General features: G+C 40.2%; 1 protein-coding gene across 1 annotated transcript in view; it reads left to right on the top strand.

The window, feature by feature from the left end:
* The first annotated feature begins 11,074 nt into the window (after positions 1-11,074).
* Positions 11,075-19,495, top strand: part of LOC124545869 (TWiK family of potassium channels protein 18) — a 1,287,501-nt gene continuing 1,279,080 nt past the window's right edge. The window contains exon 1 of the mRNA XM_047124829.1: positions 11,075-12,112. The gene's annotated coding sequence lies outside the window, so the exon portion shown is untranslated. The remainder of the gene's footprint in view (positions 12,113-19,495) is intronic.

Below are 19,495 nucleotides of genomic sequence, written 5' to 3'. Positions count from 1 at the left end.
TCTTTTTTAGATGCGTATCCAGTTCAGATGTTGGCGATCGTGATGAATATTTTTCTCTTGTTGATAGGAACACGGAATATTTCTGTTGAAGACATACTGAACCAGCATTTAAGATTGTAAACCAATATATTCGTCTTCTTCCAGGACCTGTTTCGCTGTTGATTTTCCCTTGAAGTATTTTTTGTAGCGATACAAGTCGTCAAGAAGGCTAGGAGAGTATTCTTACTAGAAACAGCAGATAAGCAGTTGTTAGCATCCCACTTAGTAAATGAATCGACTTCATTTATTTCAGGTACGATGGACGTGGAAGATTTGTGGGCAAATTTTAAACACATTGTAAATCACCCATTGGACAAGTATGTGCTGAAAAAGTGGGTTACCGACGGAAAAGACCCACAGTGGTTTAACAGCGCAATTCGGAGAATGGTCAAGAAGCAAAGACAGTTCCACTCGCGGTACAAGAATGATCGGGAGAATGAGGACAGGCAAAAGTTAGTAGAGATTCGTGCTGCTGCAAAAAGAGCGATGCGCGAAGCATACAACCACTACCACTGTCATACCTTAGCAAAAGATCTTGCTGAAAACTCAAGGAAATTCTGGTCTTACGTAAAATCGGTAAGCGGGTCGAAGGCTTCCATCCAGTCACTCACTGATCAGTCTGGCCTAGCACCGGAAGACAGCAAAACGAAAGCTGAAATTTTAAATTTAGCATTTGAGAAATCTTTCACGCAGGAGGATCGTACAAACATACCGCCGTTTCAGTCTCGTACAGATTCCCGTATGGAGGAGATAGTGATAGACATCCCTGGGGTTGTGAAGCAGCTGAATGGGTGGAAAATAAATAAATCGCCAGGTCCTGATGGGATTCCAATTCGGTTTTACAGAGAGTACTCTTCTGCATTGGCTCCTTACTTACCTTGCATTTATCGCGAATCTCTTGCCCAAGGTAAAGTCCCGAGCGACTGGAAAAAAGCGCAGGTGACGCCTGTATATAAGAAGTGAAGAAGGACGGATCCTCAAAATTACAGACCAATATCCTTAACATCGGTTTGTTGCAGGATTCTCGAACATATTCTCAGTTCGAATATAATGAATGTCCTGGAGACAGAGAAGTCGCTATCCATGCATCAGCACGGCTTTGGAAAGCATCGCTCCTGCGAAACGCAACTCGCCCTTATTTCACAAGATATCTTGCGAACCATGGATGAAGGGCATCACACGGATGCCATATTCCTTGACTTCCGGAAAGCGTTTGACTCGGTGCCCCACTGCAGACTCCTAACTAAGGTACGAGCATATGGGGTTGGTTCCCAAGTATGTGAGTGGCTCGAAGACTTCTTAAGTAATAGAACCCAGTACGTTGTCCTCGATGGTGAGTGTTCATCGGAGGTGAGGGAATCATCTGGAGTGCCCCAGGGAAGTGTGGTAGGTCCGCTGTTGTTTTCTATCTACATAAATTATCTTTTGGATAGGGTGGATAGGAATGTGCGGCTGTTTGCTGATGATGCTGTGGTGTACGGGAAGGTGTCGTCGTTGAGTGACTGTAGGAGGATACAAGAAGACTTGGACAGGATTTGTGATTGGTGTAAAGAATGGCAGCTAACTCTAAATATAGGTAAATGTAAATTAATGCAGATGAATAGGAAAAAGAATCCTGTAATGTTTGAATACTCCATTAGTAGTGTAGCGCTTGACACAGTCACGTCGATTAAATATTTGGGCGTACCATTGCAGAGCGATATGAAATGGAACAAGCATGTAATGGCAGTTGTGGGGAAGGCGGATAGTCGTCTTCAGTTCATTGGTAGAATTCTGGGAAGATGTGGTTCATCTGCAAAGGAGACCGCCTATAAAACACTAATAAGACCTATTCTTGAGTACTGCTCGAGCGTTTGGGATCCCCTGTCAGGTCGGATTGAGGGAGGACATAGAAGCAATTCAGAGGCGGGCTGCTAGATTTGTTACTGGTAGGTTTGATAATCACGCGAGTGTTACGGAAATGCTTCAGGAACTCGGGTGGGAGTCTCTAGAGGAAATGAGGCGTTCTTTTCGTGAATCGCTACTGAGGAAATTTAGAGAACCAGCATTTGATGCTGACTACAGTAGAATTTTACTGCTGCCAACTTACATTTCGCGGAAAAACCACAAAGACAAGATAAGAAAGATTAGGGCTCGTACAGAAGGATATAGGCAGTCAAGGGAGTGAAGATGCTAGTTGTGGTACGAGGAACCCTCCACCACGCACCGTATGGTGGATTGCGGAGTATGTATGTAGATGTAGATCTATTTGTATTCCGCCTGTTATGTCCTAGATATTGCAACTTTCGGCATTTCACTATCTTCATTAATTTAGGAGTAGTGGTCATTCTTCTCAAAACTTCTACGTTTGTGGGTCTCTGGCTCCAAGGAATTCTCTGAATCCGCCTATAAAGCCACAATTCAAAGGCCTCCAGTTTGTTCTCTATGTTTTTATTTAAGGGCCATGTCTCCATGGGGCGTCGCCATCGTTGTGGACTTCGCTCGCGCGCGACTATGCATAAGGCTATCGATAACATTGAGTTGAAGACTCCTGTTATCACAGCGAAGAATAAAGCCAAACGCATCGCTTCTCGTGCTGTTTTTGATGGACAACGTGTTTTGTTAGTTTGTAGATTTGATTTTGCTTTAAGTCAGGCTGCTGCTACTCCATCTGGTAACCGCAATAGTTGGTAAACTGTTGTGTTTGCTAGATGTGGAAGCATAAGTGAGTACGGTGGCCTTGAGAGATTTGCTCATAGAGATGCAATCTGTCATCGTACTTTTCACTTTAGTGAAGTTGTAGTTGGCTGTAGTTTTTATTTAGTTCCTGCGCAAGCATTGTTTCTCAGGAAGACAGATGATGATGAGGCTGTATATTTTCGGAGTAAAGGACATGGTTGCTATGAAGATGTGCGCAAGAGTCTGATTTTCGTTCTTAAAGTTAGGTTATAGATTTTCAAGTCAGCACTCATTTTCTGAAACGTACTTATAGCTTTGCCGATGAGAATCTTGATTTCTTGCAAGTTATCCCAATTTTCATTTATTATGGTTCCAACGTATGCATATTGTTTTGCCCTTTCTACAGTTCTTTGGATTCTGAGTATAATTAAATAGTATGGTTGACAAGATACATCACTTTCTTGCTCCCTTGAGAACAGTGACTGCTTCGGTGTGTTCTCCATCAATACGCAACACCCCTGTTTGATTCCAATGCAGGTTCTTGATGATTCGCAGATCCCTTTACTCTATTCCAATATTTCTCAAAATCTTCATCAATTTGTCAAGGTTTACTCCATCAAAAGCCTGTTGGTAATTCATTAGGCAAGCAAATACGTTCTTATTTACACCAATATACTTCTGAAACAATACTTGTGCACTGAAAAACGCTTCTGTCGTACCCACAGCATTAATAGATGCAAACTGATTTGGGGCAATCTGTTCCTCACATAGTATATTTATTCTTCTATGTATCACCCTCAAAAGCAATTTCAGGATTTGGCTCATGAAGCTTATCGAATGACAATGTCCACATTGTTTTGCATTTGACTTTTACGGCATGTATAAATTTGATTGAAAATTTTGGCTAACCATTTTACATGATTTTCATCCATCAATTTTAAGAACCGTGCTTATACTTTATCTAGTCTCACAACCTTTCCGTCCTTCATCTGATTGATGGCTGTTTGTACCTCTACTTCTAGTATATCTGTACCACTTATTTGTTTTGTACTTGTATTAAAAGCACATCTATTGTCATGAAATAAATTTTTTATGTATTTTTCAATGCATTTTACTTGTCTTCTAATTCTACCATCAAGTTCCCTGCTTCATCCATTAGTTTCTCACTGATGATCTTACTGTATTTCGTTATTTCTTGCGTACATTGAAACTATCGTATTTACTTTGATAAAACTCGATTTCCTCGCACTGCTCCACTTTTTCACTTTCGTTTGCCTCCCTCATTTTGCCCCTGATGTCCTTATTTATCTTCCTGTAGTCCATTAGGTTTCGCTTACGTAATCTCCTTTCCTCCAAGATATTCAGTATCTCATCTGCCATGCATGACTTCCTCTTCTTTCTCTCTAGTTTCATTTACTTTTCCTTTACTTGCTGCACAGCAATCTGTAATTTGTTCAATTCTAAACTGACATTGTTATTTGTGATGTCTTGTGTGTTAATCGCCAAGTTGAGTTCTGTTCGTGTATTCCGTTTTACTATCGGGTCTTTCATTTTCCTCAACTTGTAGATCTGCTTTTGCATTCTCTCCACTCTGTTCATTCTAATATTGATTCTCTTCATTGAAATATTTAGAAGAAATAATTAAGTGCGCTGGTTGTCTGTGCTACTTTGAGATGAAGAGGTTGGCACAGGAAAGGAATTCTAAATAGCTCCTGCTCCTGAGCTGTTCGATGCGATCGCGCTTTGTCTCTCATAAAAATGAACCGAGGACCTGAAAAGACGCACATGGGGAAGACGAACAGTGTCACAACAGCGCTGACCGCCGAGTGTGGCGTATTCAAAGCTTTGGAGATCAGCACACCTATGCAACATTATGCCAACCCACAGCACTACACCTGACCAACAAAACGACCATGTACGAGAATGCTGGACGTATCCTCATATTATGAGAAGTGATAATACGTAATACATCGAGGAACATTGACGAATATGACTGTTTTGGTACTCCAAGTGTTAAAGTGGTGGGAGCTATAATTTTGCATGGGCATAGGAGCACTGAACTCTAAATCTCTGTATCACCATCCCTTAACTGGTGAATGCTGTTGTGACACAAGATCAGGGTGGACAAATTTTTTGATATACAGGGTGATTCCAAAAGAACACCACAACTTTAAAAATGTGTATTTAATGAAAGAAACATAATATAACCTTCTGTTATACATCATTACAAAGAGTATTTAAAAATGTTTTTTTTTCACTCAAAAACAAGTTCAGAGATGTTCAATATGGCCCCCTCCAGACACACGAGTAATATCAACCCGATACTCCAACTCGTTCCACACTCTCTGTAGCATATCAGGCGTAACAGTTTGGATAGCTGCTGTTATTTCTCGTTTCAAATCATCAATGGTGGCTGGGAGAGGTGGCCGAAACACCATATCCTTAACATACCCCCATAAGAAAAAATCGCAGGGGGTAAGATCAGGGCTTCTTGGAGGCCAGTGATGAAGTGCTCTGTCACGGGCTGCCTGGCGGCCGATCCATCGCCTCGGGTAGTTGACGTTCAGGTAGTTACGGACAGATAAGTGCCAATGTGGTGGCGCTCCATCCTGCTGAAATATGAATTGTTGTGCTTCTTGTTCGAGCTGAGGGAACAGCCAATTCTCTAACTTTTCCAGATACTGTAGTCCAGTTACAGTAGCACCTTCGAAGGAAAAGGGACCAAAAACTTTATTGGCTGAAATGGCACAGAAAACGTTCACCTTAGGCGAGTCACGTTCATACTGAGTTGTTTCCCGCGGATTCTCAGTGCCCCATATACAGACATTGTGACGGTTGACTTTCCCGTTAGTGTAGAAAGTTGCTTCATCACTAAACACAATCTTTGAAACGAAAGATTCATCTGTTTCATCACTCGTTCTCGGCCGTCCAGAACTTTTCCCTTTGCACAAACACCCATTCGCTGTAAACTGTTTATACCAACGTTTAATACACCACCTATCAGGAGGTTTAACACCATACTTCGTTCGAAATGCACGCTGAACAACTGTCGTCGATTCACTTCTGCCGTACTCAATAACACAAAAAGCTTTCTGTTGAGCGGTCGCCATCTTAGCACCAACTGACGCTGACGCCTAGTCAACAGCGCTTCAAGCGAACAAATGTACAACTAAATGAAACTTTATAGCTCCCTTAATTCGCCGACAGATAGTGCTTAGCTCTGCCTTTTGTCGTTGCAGAGTTTTAAATTCCTAAAGTTGTGGTATTCTTTTTGAATCACCCTGTACTTAAAAAAAGCGCAAGAAAAACAGTTTAGTCTTGCTCACCAGTTTTATAATGTGGATGAAACCGTTGAGCTTAGTCCATGAATAGCAGTGTTTGCACTTAAAGTGACACATTGATTTCCATATGCAATCGATGTTAAATTGAACGAACTTTGGGCAACCTTTCAGAAGAAACTTTTACAGAATACAGATGAAACACCATCTCCCAAAACGCATAATGATTAGTTACAGTATTTTATTTATGTTATGAGTAGTGCTATTCTCTTGCGAAAAGAAAAAAAACTTTTTATAGCTGTTTTAAACATCTTAGAGTTTGTAAATTTATAAGTGGTGGCCCTACAGGCTCCTTTCTTATCTGAGGAACCATGGTGTTATTAACAAATGATACTGAAAGTTTGATGCCTTTGGAAGTGTTATTTTTTGAGGAAAGTGTATAAGGATATAAAAAAGTATGTAAATAAGTTATAGAGAACTGCAACCAGTCACTTTTTTGAATAATTATGTTTTATTCCATGAACCGGTTTTCGAACCTTTTCAGGTTCATCTTCAGATGGTTTCAGGAAGTTACATTATTACTGGTAGTAGCATAATGCTGTGTGCTGGCTCTATGGCGGAAAGATGGGTCACGTCATAATGTATCGCCATGACTATAGCTTATCTGTCGATGTGGATGTAAATTTAGTTTTTACTTACTGCGACACTAACCGAAAAAAGCCGCCTATCTCAGTAAGTAAAAACTAAATTTACATCCATATCGACAGATAAGCTATAGTCATGGCGGTACATTAAAGTGTGACCCATCTTTCTGCCATAGAGCCAGCATCCAGCATTATGCAACTACCAGTAATGATGTAACTTCCTAAAACCATCTGAAGATGAACCTGAAAAGGTTCAAAACCGGTTCATGGAATAAAACATAATTATTCAAAAAAGTGACTGGTTGCAGTTCTGTGTAACTTATTTACATTCAATATTGTCACGGTTCTAAAATATCCGTAATGGATAAGCATTAAAAAAATGTAGTTTTGAGAAAAACTATATTAAAGTTTTACGTATAAGAAATTAATGTACATTGCCATACAGACACACTTTCAAAACGTCCCAACGTTATACTGTGGCTCAGCTTCATCAGTTTCATGTTCTTTTGTTTTCTTAGAAGTTCTGGTTATCCTGACCTGCTTAGCAGCAGATACGTTGATTGTCGATGCTTTTTAGTCCCCTTTCAGAATTGATATCATATTTTGTTCGTAAGATGCATAACATATCAGTCTTTTTTGAAACACCAGCATTGAAGCACATCACCGCATGGTGAAGACTAAACTTCACTGTTTCTTTTCTAACAAAAATAGTTATTGGTGTCCTTGACCAAATGACGGAATTTAAACTTTCATTCGGATTCTGAATTTTACCATGGAGACACATTTTCATCGGGTAAGATCTCTGAAAATGGATTTGACAGCAAGCAGGATAGCTTCTGGGATTAAATGTTTATACTCATAATCAGAAGCTGTTGCAGGGTTGCTGAATATGCACTAGTTATCAAAGATGATGTTGTGGTTCCTCGTCCGCTGAAACTTTGCGAAAGAATGTATCCCAGATAGCTATTCTCATTCAGATTGTGGCAGTTAGGCCCAATTGCAATACTGTAATATTCTGGAACTTGGCTCGTTCAATCTTTGCCAGGCTCCCTTTGCCACCTAATTTTTATCCCGCACATATATTCAGGAGTTGTGATTCCATTCTTTTCTGTACATACCCTATACACTCCAGTTTATTTATTTTGAACGTAAGCCCATGCGGTTTCTCTTCTTCCATTTTCTGATAGCCTTACCGTCCTCATCCCCATAGGAGTCTGTGCAAGACAACTCTTTACTGCTAATACCGTTTGTAAATGCTAACACCAGCCACTTCCATGCGTCCACTAGAACGTTTATAGTCCTTTTCGCATACATTCTGCGTAGTCAGATTTCTGCTACAGATGTCACAGAACTTACTAATTATTTCAGTGTCCGGAACTAAAAATTGTGGCTGACACAGTGCCCTTTAGGGATGTGTGATCGCGTTTCTGCCAACTGTTACTGCCAACTGCAGCAATATACCTTGGGCTAAATTTCGTATTACTGAACTCAACTACTCTTTCGCTGCTTTCAACATCATAGACTCAGTTACAACAACACCAACAGTCTTGATGTAAACATCAAACTTTCTAAGAGGTCGGGGAATGTTCATCACTGCACAAAGAATTACACCTGAATTTCGTCTTTTCCCAATAGTGCATACACTTAGATCGTTTATCAATAAAAACAACACCAATCGCCGTTATATAGGTTTATTTCTAGGCAACCAGTTTCGACGTTATGCTACGACATCTTCAGGCCAAGACTACTCCAATCCAGTAACCTTCGTGTTACAAATATAGCAGTACCTTTAACTGGTTTCGTAATAGCTATTACGGACATACGTGCTCGCTGGACAACAGCAACTTGTCTGTTGTCCAGCGAGCACGTATGCCCGTAAAAGCTATTACGAGACCAGTTAAAGGAACTGCTATATTTGTAACACGAAGGTTACTGGATTGGAGTAGTCTTGGCCTGAAGATGTCGTAGTACAACGTCGAAACTGGTTGCCTAGAAGTAAACCTATATAACGGCGATTGGTATTTTTTTCTTGAACATTGAACAGCCGTAGTCCCATACTCCACCAGAAGATGGAGCTACATTCATTAGATCGTTTTTCTACAGTTTCCTTCTGGTTACATGAGATGACGCTGTATTGGCAGTAAATTTATGTGGAAAACATTTCATATCTAAATTACAAAGTTTCCTTCGTTTTCCCCAAATCTTCATGGGGAGTGATGCTTGTTCCATAGTCTGTACAGAACGTGTGTCTTTCCACAAGTTCACTTAGTAAACACGTAGGAAACAAAAAGCTTGTGTCAACAGAAGCAGAAATACTTTTCACACCAAGTACTAACCGGCTACGATATTATTGCACTTCGGTTCTCGTGGCCGTTATCGGAAACACGTGGTAACGTTACATTAAACAAGTACAGCGGTGACTTACGAAAACGCACCACATTGTGAATGAATTCAAGACAGTTGTACACAGATGCCAAGTGATTCAGGGTGTCCTCGTGAAACATCACGATAAAAACACAGTAATCCGACTGAAGCGTCCTGACCTACGGTGAAATAATATTGTGGCCAACTAATATTTCACTGTCAGCCATTTGAGAGCAACTTGGAAAACAGAAAGCACGTAGAGACATTTTATTTACGTAATGATACTCAGGTTGACATCACCTTCTATATTGCTTTCTTCCCTCTCTTCACAACTAGCAATTAAGTTTTTTAGTTTTGTATATTTATTTACACGAATACTAGGCTTACAACCAAACTTCCTTATTCTACCCATTCCGCTTATAATTTTTGACAAATTCACGCTACAAAATTTGTATCACTAAAATATGAACAACAAATATGAAACACTTGTCAAACGATAGTTAATAATGCACACAGGATGGCAGACATACACTAATGTCCATAAAAATTGCTACAGCACGAAGAAATGCAGATGATAAACGGGTATTCATTGGACAAATATATTATACTAGAACTGACATGTGATTACATTTTCACGCAATTTGGGTGCATAGATCCTGAGAAATCAGTACCCAAAATAACCACCTCTGGCCGTAATAACGGCCTTGATACGCCTGGGCAGGGCATTGAGTCAAACAGAGCGTCGATGGCTTGTGCAGGTACAGCTGCCCATGCAGTTTCAACACGATACCACAGTTCATCAAGAGCAGTGACTGGCGTATTGTGACGAGCCCATACAGAACCTGCAACATGCGGTCGTGCATTATACTGCTGAAATGTAGGGTATCGCAGGGATCGATAGAAGGGTAGAGCCACGGGTCGTAACACATCTGAAATGTAACGTCCACTGTTCAAAGTGCCGTCAGTGGGAACAAGAGGTGACCGAGATGTGTAACCAGTGACACCCCATACCATCACGCCGGGTGATATACCAGTATGGCGATGACGAATACATGCTTCCAATGTGCGTTCACCGCGATGTCGCCAAACACGGATGCGACCATCATGATGCTGTAAACAGAACCTGGATTCATCCGAAAGAATGACGTTTTGCCATTCATTCACCCACGTTCGTCGTCGAGTACACCACCGCAGGCGCTCCTGTCTGTGATGCAGCGTCAAGGGTAACCGCAGCCATGGTGTCCGAGCTGATAGTCCATGCTGCTGCAAACGTCGTCGAACTGTTCGTGCAGATGGTTGTTGTCTTGCAAACGACCCCATTTGTTGACTCAGGGATCGAGACGTGGCTGCACGATCCGTTACAGCCATGCGGATAAGATGTTAGTCATCTCGACTGCTAGTGATACGAGGCCGTTGGGATCCAGCACGTCGTTCCGTATTACCCTCCTGAACCCACCGAGTCCATATTCTGCCAACAGTCATTGGATGTCGACCAACGCGAGCAGCAATGTCGCGATACGATAAGCCGCAATCGCCAGACTGTAGCGCCTAGGACAGCTCGGCCACCCGGCCGGCCGTTGTGCTTCAGAAAAATGACTGTAGGTGCTACTGATGTCTTTTACTTGTTAATATTTAGGACGATACTTTGAAATTTGTAGATTCAAAATATGTAAGTGGTAAGTTTTTATCAATAAACAGGGTTTGAAGAAATGTGGTCACTTTACCCCATCTTCCTCTTTGTCTGCTACCGTGTATACTGTAGATTGATAAGCTAATATGGATATAAAGAGATGGTACCAAGAGCAAGAAATGTTAGACGTGGCGTACGAAGACTCGACGCGACGGAATAAAGGGTGCAGGAACGGGAGGAGGCCGCGTAGCGTCGCTGCGGCGTCCGCGGGAAGAATGGGCATTGAGGCGGTCGGCGGCGCGCTATCTTTAGCGCCGGAGGGGCGGCTATTTTCGTTGTGTCGCGCGCGACTGGGCCGGTGTGCGAGGCGCCGAACGGAGGGCCAGTGCACGCCGGGACACGAGGCCGCCCCAAGCCTCCAGCCGCGAAGCGCCACAGGTGCCGTGACGTCACCGCCGCTCCGCGCCGCGCCGCGCGACACCGAAGTCCGAACCGCGCGGCCGCCGCTTCGTAGCGGTTGGGCAGCTGCGAGTACGCCGAGGGTTTGTGACGCCGTACATCGCGACTGCTGCTCCCATCTCGTGACCTTATCGCTTGCAAATTCACATGACTTGATGCCTGTCTCCTGTCAAACACCACGTGCGGTACCAGCGGCGCAGTCGTGTGTTTTGTTTTTTGCTGTCCAGTGCTTAAGTGTTGCCTACCTGACGCTAACAACAGGTATGTGACTGTCATCGAGATGCTGCCTGCCAGAACAGCGAAGGAGCCTATTTCTTCGAACTGCAGTATTTCCAACAGCAACTAGATAAGCAAGTCATTTTCAGTATCTACTACAAGCTCCTAATAATTTTAGTCATTTCGGAAGTGGACCACTACAATTGATGTATCAGACTTGAAGAAACGTAATTTTTTTTTCATCTACAGCACAAAATACTGATTCTACATTTGAAAAGGGCAGAAATATCGAAAACAACACAAACAACTTGAAATGTTGATTCGTCAATGGCATCTGTCTGTTCGCCTCTTATGACAACGTTTTCCCTCTTGTTGACCATATTCTCACGCCCAGCCACCTCAATGTAAAGCGCCTTATCTGCAGTGTCTGCCTAGTGAAACACCGTTTCCTCCTGAGCTAAGTGTCCATAGTTCCTGTTATACCATTTGATTAACCTAAATTCTTTAAGTTTATCAAACGAGTAATATTTCCCAAAATCCAAATCATTACCAGTGGAAGTGTGAATTCACGTAGTGGAAGAAAATGTGATATTACTCTGTTGGTTTCTGAAAGACGCTTATGAATAATTATGTATAAATGCTGTGCATATAAATATTGAAAATTTCGTCCGTGGTCAAGTGTTTTTGTGTACAGTGCCATCAAATGAAGACATCTATTGCTGCAGTTCTGCTCAGTTACGCTGGCGCTTTCCGTTAGCAGATTACTGAACCACATACCACAACGATTACTCATCTCTTCATCAACGAAGTATCGTCCGTCAAAGGTAAATATAGAATTTGAATTTTCGTTCTAGTATCATGCTACTAATTCTTGTTTTTCTGTCCCCCACCTATGACCTCATTGTTGCTTTCCACTGCGTTCTCCTCATCCTCTTTTCCACCTTACCTTTTTAGATCATCGGGCATTAGTTTTAAATTAAACAAGCTGTGGTTCTCTTAGACATAATTTATTTCTAGCACAATTACCCCATCACTGTTGAGTTGGTGTAATCTTTGTTATTACTCCTTGACTCCTGAAAAATTAATGTTTTATTGACGTCAATATTCAACAAAATGCAATATAGTTTGTTGCTTACCGATTTTAAAGCATTAGAAGCTTGTTGGTAACCCTACGTCACTGTAAAATTTATTCCACATGTGTTACAGACACATGTGGATCACGAAATCTAGCCAAGAAACCGTGGGGCATTGGCTAAACTGTAAATCTCAAAATGGAAGGCATGAAATTTGTCACAGTGCAAAACTTAAACGGAAGCTGTTTTTGAGACCTTGTTCTGTGACATGTTTCAATGAAACTGATCTATGATGCAAACACAAATAGTTATCCCAGAAATATCGAATTTTTCTTTTAATAAACTGAATGAAAATTTCTGGTTTCCTAGAGACTAGGATGAACTCCTCTGAAACTATAAGTAAGGTCATCATCAGAATATGAGCTCCAGGCATGCGTTTAAGGCCGACGATGATGTGTCAGCGTGATAATTGGGTCACGGCTTTCAAATCAGCTTAATGTCAACCACGTGATCAAGCCAGCGAAAGCGTGCGGAGCTCGTAAACGTCTTGTAAGTGGAACATACAAATATTTAGAGGTGAGACTTCCATCCCACTTTGTGACCGTCTGGTTTACAATGCACTATGCAGGTTCACTCAGCTATATACGTTTTCCTGTTGAGTTTCGTGTCGTTAACGGCAATAAATTGTAATACGACGGCAACATCTAATGTATTACTTTAGTGCACTGGTTCTGTTTGGAGACCAGTTTATCTACTAATAGTGTACTGATGGAAATTTTCATCTTAGAGTTAGATATGTATATGTAATGTGGTGTGGTACTCCTGTTTGCATATCTTGCCGTTTCAGTCGTCCTGTAACACGTAGTATGGCGTATTATGCAATTTCGCTGTAATCGATGTCGCTGGCTTCAGTAATGGTTTACAAATGTTTACAGAGGGAAAGATAAACTTACTTTGAAGACTCATTGAAGGAGGTGTTCAAACCGTCATCACATTTGGATGCAGTACTCCGCTCTACTTTGCAGTGAGTTACGAATTTCTGCAAATACCCCGGATCCTGACAAGACCGTACAGTTCGCTGCTCCACATCTTCAACCATATAAACGACAGTACTGTACAATTCACTTGTCTGATGACCCAGACAGAAAAATCCAGACGCCTGAGGACAGTGATCTTGGAGGCAAAGGTATAGACCGTTCTCAACATATCCGTTTTATACCATACTGACGCCTTACTTCTACATCTACATCTACTTGGATACTCTGCAAATCACATTTAAGTGCCTGACAGAGGGTTCATCGAACCACCTTCACAATTCTCTATCATGCCAATCTCGTATAGCACGCGGAAAGAATGAACACACCTTTCCGTACGAGCTCTGATTTCCCTTATTTTATCGTGGTGATAGTTCTTCCCTATGTAGGTCGGTGTCAACAAAATATTTTCGCATTCGGAGGAGAAAGTTGGTGACTGGAATTTCGTGAGAAGATTCCATCGCAACGAAAAACACCTTTCATTTAATGATGTCCAGCCCAAATCCTGCATAATTTCTGTGACACTCTCTCCCATATTTCGCGATAATACAAAACGTGCTGCCTTTCATCTACTTGTCATCTTACACACTTACATCAGCAGAAAAATGAGCTGGTGACCAATTACGCAATTGAATTGCCCTACTATGAGCCATGGATAAAATTTCAGACCAATTAAATAGGAACTTATCGAAATGTTCATACTACAAATGCACTTCAATGAAGACAATACTTTATAATGAAATCGGTCGCGGGTCGACCTACGTGTGTTGGATATGTTTTGCTTCTGTTATTGTATACTTTCTTTTCTATCACTTTTCGCTATTATTTATGATACCCTGTAATGAAATGAATTAAATCTACATAAATGAAATGTTGGATCGAGAGGGGTGGAATGAATGAAGATGTAATGACATATCAGTGCTAACTGTCCAGATATGTTGAACCTACAATGTAATGAATGTGTAACTGGAAATATCTTGGTGACTGGGACTCAAACCTGGATTTCCAGCTTATCACGAACAGCCGCCTTTACTATTGGGCTGTCCAAGCTCGCTTCCAGGTCTCTAATGAATTCAGTGCAAGTTCAGATTACTTGCGCAGGTATGTCATATTACTACATCTTCACTGATTTCATCCCCATTTATTCAATAATTTCATTCCCATGTATGTAATTCATTTAAATCTTTACAACAACCGGAAAAGATCATGAAACATTATAATAGAACGAAGTGAATGTAACGACTAGGCTACAGGAAGGTCTGCTATCGTTAAAACATGAGGAACACAACACTCAAATTATATATACATTGTACTCTCGTGACAACCCGGGCACTCCTGAATACAGAATTACGAAAGTTCCCTTGATTAGCAGCTGTCAAATTTCCCTGTTACCTGATTCTAACAATATTTTAACTGATTTCCAGAGACAAGGAACGGTCATCATGAAGCGATCTAGGTACGAAACCTGCGTCAGTTGGATACAGGTCTAATGCGGGACAAAAGTTTTTCTGTTGTATTGTTAATGATTGCTGTCATTTTTTTCAGTTGATACTTTCTGTGATATAAGTAATGGTAACTATTACAGGTGCTTTGCAACTGAATTGTATTTTGTTTCTTAACCAAGCTATTTTGAAAGATTCAAGATGATCGTTTATTGTATACCAATTATTACAATAATTCCTTTCGACAACCACTGAAGGTACTGCTTTCAGTTAGATGAAGCATGTATGGTGCAGTTGCAACACACCATCGAAACTGTAATAGGTTTTTATACTTGGGTCCAAACTTCATTAAATTTTCTGAAAGAAGTCATTAGCCTGCATCGGTGTGTTCCTTAATCGAAAAAAAAAAACAATTGCATTGTAAATTAGGTATATTCGCCGTCTTGGGCGTTATCAATCAACACCACTCAAAAATTATGTCAGATGCTCCTATTTGTCAACGTGTCATGCTCCACAAATCCAGTGTGAAACAATTTAAAATATACGAGTAATAGCATCAATTATTTCAGTCTATCTTCAACATATTTCATTGACAAGTGTGTTGTTCTGTATTTAGAACGAAAAATTGCAGGTCACGTGGTGTCCACGTATTGTGTCCATGCTCCAAGGCCGCTATGGAGGCAAGTACGCGCATTAAGTGATACGGATTGTGGCACTTTCTCATGGAGAAAACTGCTGCCCTCTTGGGTGTGGAGCTAAAAAGTTAGTACAGCCACAACAGTCCCACTAGTCTGGTGTATTCTCTTCTCTGCTTTCATTCATTGAAACCTGCATTGTCAAAGATCTTCAGTCTCAAACTTCTAATCGGTGTACCTCACTCAGAACGCATAGCCGGCCATATGCCCGTATGTGCATATGCTTCTTATCTTCTCAGGGATTGCGTTCTGCAGATTGTAACTATTTAAAAAAATCGCTCTAGATACGGGGGGAGGAAGCTAAGACAGGCCGCCCCAAATACATCCAGAATGAATAAAAATACAGCAGACAATATGGTTAATTTATTGAAATTCGTAGGTAGTTTTTATCTTCTTCTCTGCTGGGCTCGCAGCGTAAAGTCAAAGTATGACAGTTTCTTTCAATCGGTACAAAGTTAGCAGAAAATTGTTTTGTTCAACTCGCGTTGATGACATTGATTCACAACGAGCTCGTTTAGGTGAAAATGACATTTTCAGATGTTTCTGTTTATATTTTACAATTACGTCTATATATTTTACGCGTAATATTACATTATGTGTACTTATGTCTAGGAGGAATGACGTCCATAATGCAACTTGGAGCGAGTTATCTTTCTGATAGAGCGTCGTTATTATATATCACATAGCTTCTTTTGTATTGGATTTTAAGTTATGTTATACAGTACTTTTTGACAGGTTATTTGACAGTTGTTGCTCCAGCGATGCTTTATGTTTGCAAAGTAAATTATATCGCTGAATTTCGGGGACAGTGTCTGAGTTTCGGAGACAGTAAATTTGTAATTATGTGAAGCTTAAGGTTATCTATTGTTTTTCATGTTCCGTGTCATTTTAATCCTTTTTCTATTACGGCAATAAATTTTGCTGAGTATTTTTTTCTTTCAGATCTGTTTCTTGTTTAAGAATGGCGTTCGGATCCTTTTTTTGTATAAGTGTAAATTTCCAGTTCATCTAAAATGTCATAGCATGACCTTTAGGTATTTTATGTAGAATTGGAAAGGCATTTTCGATTTGTTCTGCCTTATCATTTTGGCTTTTCATATGTAGAAAAACTTTATTGGTTACTTTCATAGTTTCTTTAGTTGTCTTTGGACCTGATTCCAAAGTTTCTTGCTGTTTGTCCAATAGAGGATTTTGTGTAGTTGTCACAGGAAATTTTCTAAATGCCCAGATAAGAAAAAATAGGGATCTCATTTTTCTCTGATCTTATTTCTGTTTTCGGGTTATTGCTTGAACGAAATGGTAGTTTTACTATCGTATTCTTTAGAAAATTGTTCAGTTTGCTGCATATGTTATCTGTGTATACTGTTGATACGTAGGTTGGTGTTATTATAGTTCCATCCTCTCGTTTCAGGTGTGCCTATATGTGTTAACTGTTATAGGCTTTAAATATTCGTCATATAATTTGAGCACTGTATTTGGTTAAAATCATTTCTTTGCACTATATATTGTAGTGTTGTTATTGCACTTTGTATAGCATTATTTCTGAGAGATACATTTATGATTGTATTGATCAGTTTCCTGAAATATGCATATTTATGTGAATCTGGGTGACATGAATTTATTTGCAATGAAGCCTGTAGCAGAAAATTTTCTATAAATTTAGAACTTGTGGTGGTTATTACTATTGCCTTTTTTAAGTCCAAAAAATTTCTGGATTTTTTGCTCTGTTTCTATTCTAAATTTTATTTCTGGGTGTAAACTGTTTAGAAGAATTGGAAATTTACATACATGGGAAAAAAATTTAAAATCCTTAACGAACAAACAGATGTGAAACATAAGAATTAATTAGAAAATTTTATTGAATTACTAGGAAAGAAAAAGGATAAAAATGACACACCGTATAATAAAATAGATAGCCTTAAGCTTCGCATACCTAAGGATTTACAACCTCTGAAACTCAAACACTATCCCTGAATTCCCGCGATATAATTTGCTCTGTAAACCATAAAGCGCCGTTGGACTGAAAACTGTCAATGGCTGTCAAAAAATACTATATAAAATCATTCAAAAGTCCAATACAAAAGGAATTACGTGATTTATAATAACGACACATCACCAGCAAGAAAATTCGCTTCCGGCCGCTGTGACCGAGCGGTTCTAGGCGCTTCAGTCCTGAACCGCGCTGCTGATACGGTCACAGGTTCGAATCCTGCCTTGGGCATGGATGTGTGTGATGTTCTTAGGTTAGTTACGTTTAAGTAGTTCTAAGTCTAGGGGACTGATGATCTTAGATGTTAAGTCCCATAGATCTTAGAGCCATTTGAACCATCTGAAAATTCGCTACAAGATACATTATGGACGTCATTTCACTTAAACCTCCGTACAATATAATGCCATATTACATAGAAAATACATAGACGTAAGTACACTACAAGAGTTATAATTTCTCAACAGGAACGCTTAAAACGAAAATTCCACCGAAACGGGCTCGTAGTGAATCAGTGCTATCAATAAGAGTTAAATGAAACAATTTCCAACTAACGGTGTACTGGTTGAAAGAAAAGTCATAACTTTTATAGTTTATAGCTGCCGAATTACAACGTCGACCCTTTTTTCTAATGGAGCTACGTTTTATGGCGGAGTTCATGCATTCGGGAGACACCAGTCTTTCCTAATAGACGACTTGTTTTAATTGTCGCCTTAGATAAAGGTAAACAAATGCTACGTTTGGTGAGAGTGCAGGCTATTTTGCATTTCCTGAACAATCGTTACAATGCTCTACAAATGTTCTCTTAAGAGGATCTGTCATTACATCTGCGGAGCGGGTGGGACAGTCTTAGTGCATTTTCCGCTCTGATCGCTTTATATCCAGTGGGATGTCTACCAATAAGTGCACCAGGAGCATATCTTAGTAGCTCGAGATACTTGAATGTATTAGATTCCCGTTAATAAAACAGGGGGCAACAATGCTGATCTTGAAAAACAAGCACCAAACGCTGATAGACCAAGAACGTTGTTTTTGTCCGCTTTTTCGAGTCAGCGCGGATTTTCACTCTTACTGCATATTGTGAAGACTGATTTGGCCATGGTTTGTAAGTGATACTTCTTCCTTGAACAAAATTTTCCATGGATATGCCGCATAACTTTCTACTTTTCATATATAAGATTCGGAGCATTGTAACCAACTCTAAAAAGTTTAACTGGTGCTTAGGTGGTTTATTAAATGATGGGTGTATGTTAAAAATGCCAAGAACACCGTCAGCTGTAATTTCATCTCCAATTTGTTGTGCCGGTTTAAGAATTTCAATACGGTATGATTCGGCCCTTAAACAAGAAAATTACCAGCCATATTACTATCAGGGATTACATCAAACAAAGGTACAAACTGTAGATACATGAAAATATATTTGTCATTAATGATCTTGTCTGAGCAAGCTTGAAAATAGGCCACCACATACAGATATTCCGCAAGCTATGCTTCTTATGTTAAAAGACGAAAAGAATAAGAAATGTCGAACAGTGAGTTACCGAACGTGGAAAAGTCAATAACGAAGTACATGTTCATAGTGCATCAATGAAAGTACATACACGGAAAGTTAGCTGACGTAATATATGCCTAAGCTTGTTATTAGTAAGCCAAAGCATAAAACGGTGTAATATTAAAACAAAATTGTCAGATGACTGCTAACATTATCCAAACAGCGTGCTCGTGACGTAATGTAGAATAGAGGTAACATCAAAGACTAAAAGAGTTAAGTGTGTTACTAGGTATACCAGAATACATACATTGTCAAACAGTATCTCACGACAGGTGATAAGGAAATTGTAAACAGAAATCAGTGGAAGACACCGTGGTTAAAAATAAGTGAGCCGCCGATGTGGCCGAGCGGTTCTAGGCGCTACAGTCTGGAACCGCACGACCGCTACGGTCGCAGGTTCGAATCCTGCCCCGAGCATAGATGT

This window comes from Schistocerca americana, chromosome 8 (assembly GCF_021461395.2).
Source record: "Schistocerca americana isolate TAMUIC-IGC-003095 chromosome 8, iqSchAmer2.1, whole genome shotgun sequence".
NCBI lineage: Eukaryota > Metazoa > Arthropoda > Insecta > Orthoptera > Acrididae > Schistocerca > Schistocerca americana.
The sequence above is the reverse complement of the archived record's forward strand: the minus strand, read 5'-3'. Positions and strand labels throughout refer to the sequence as shown.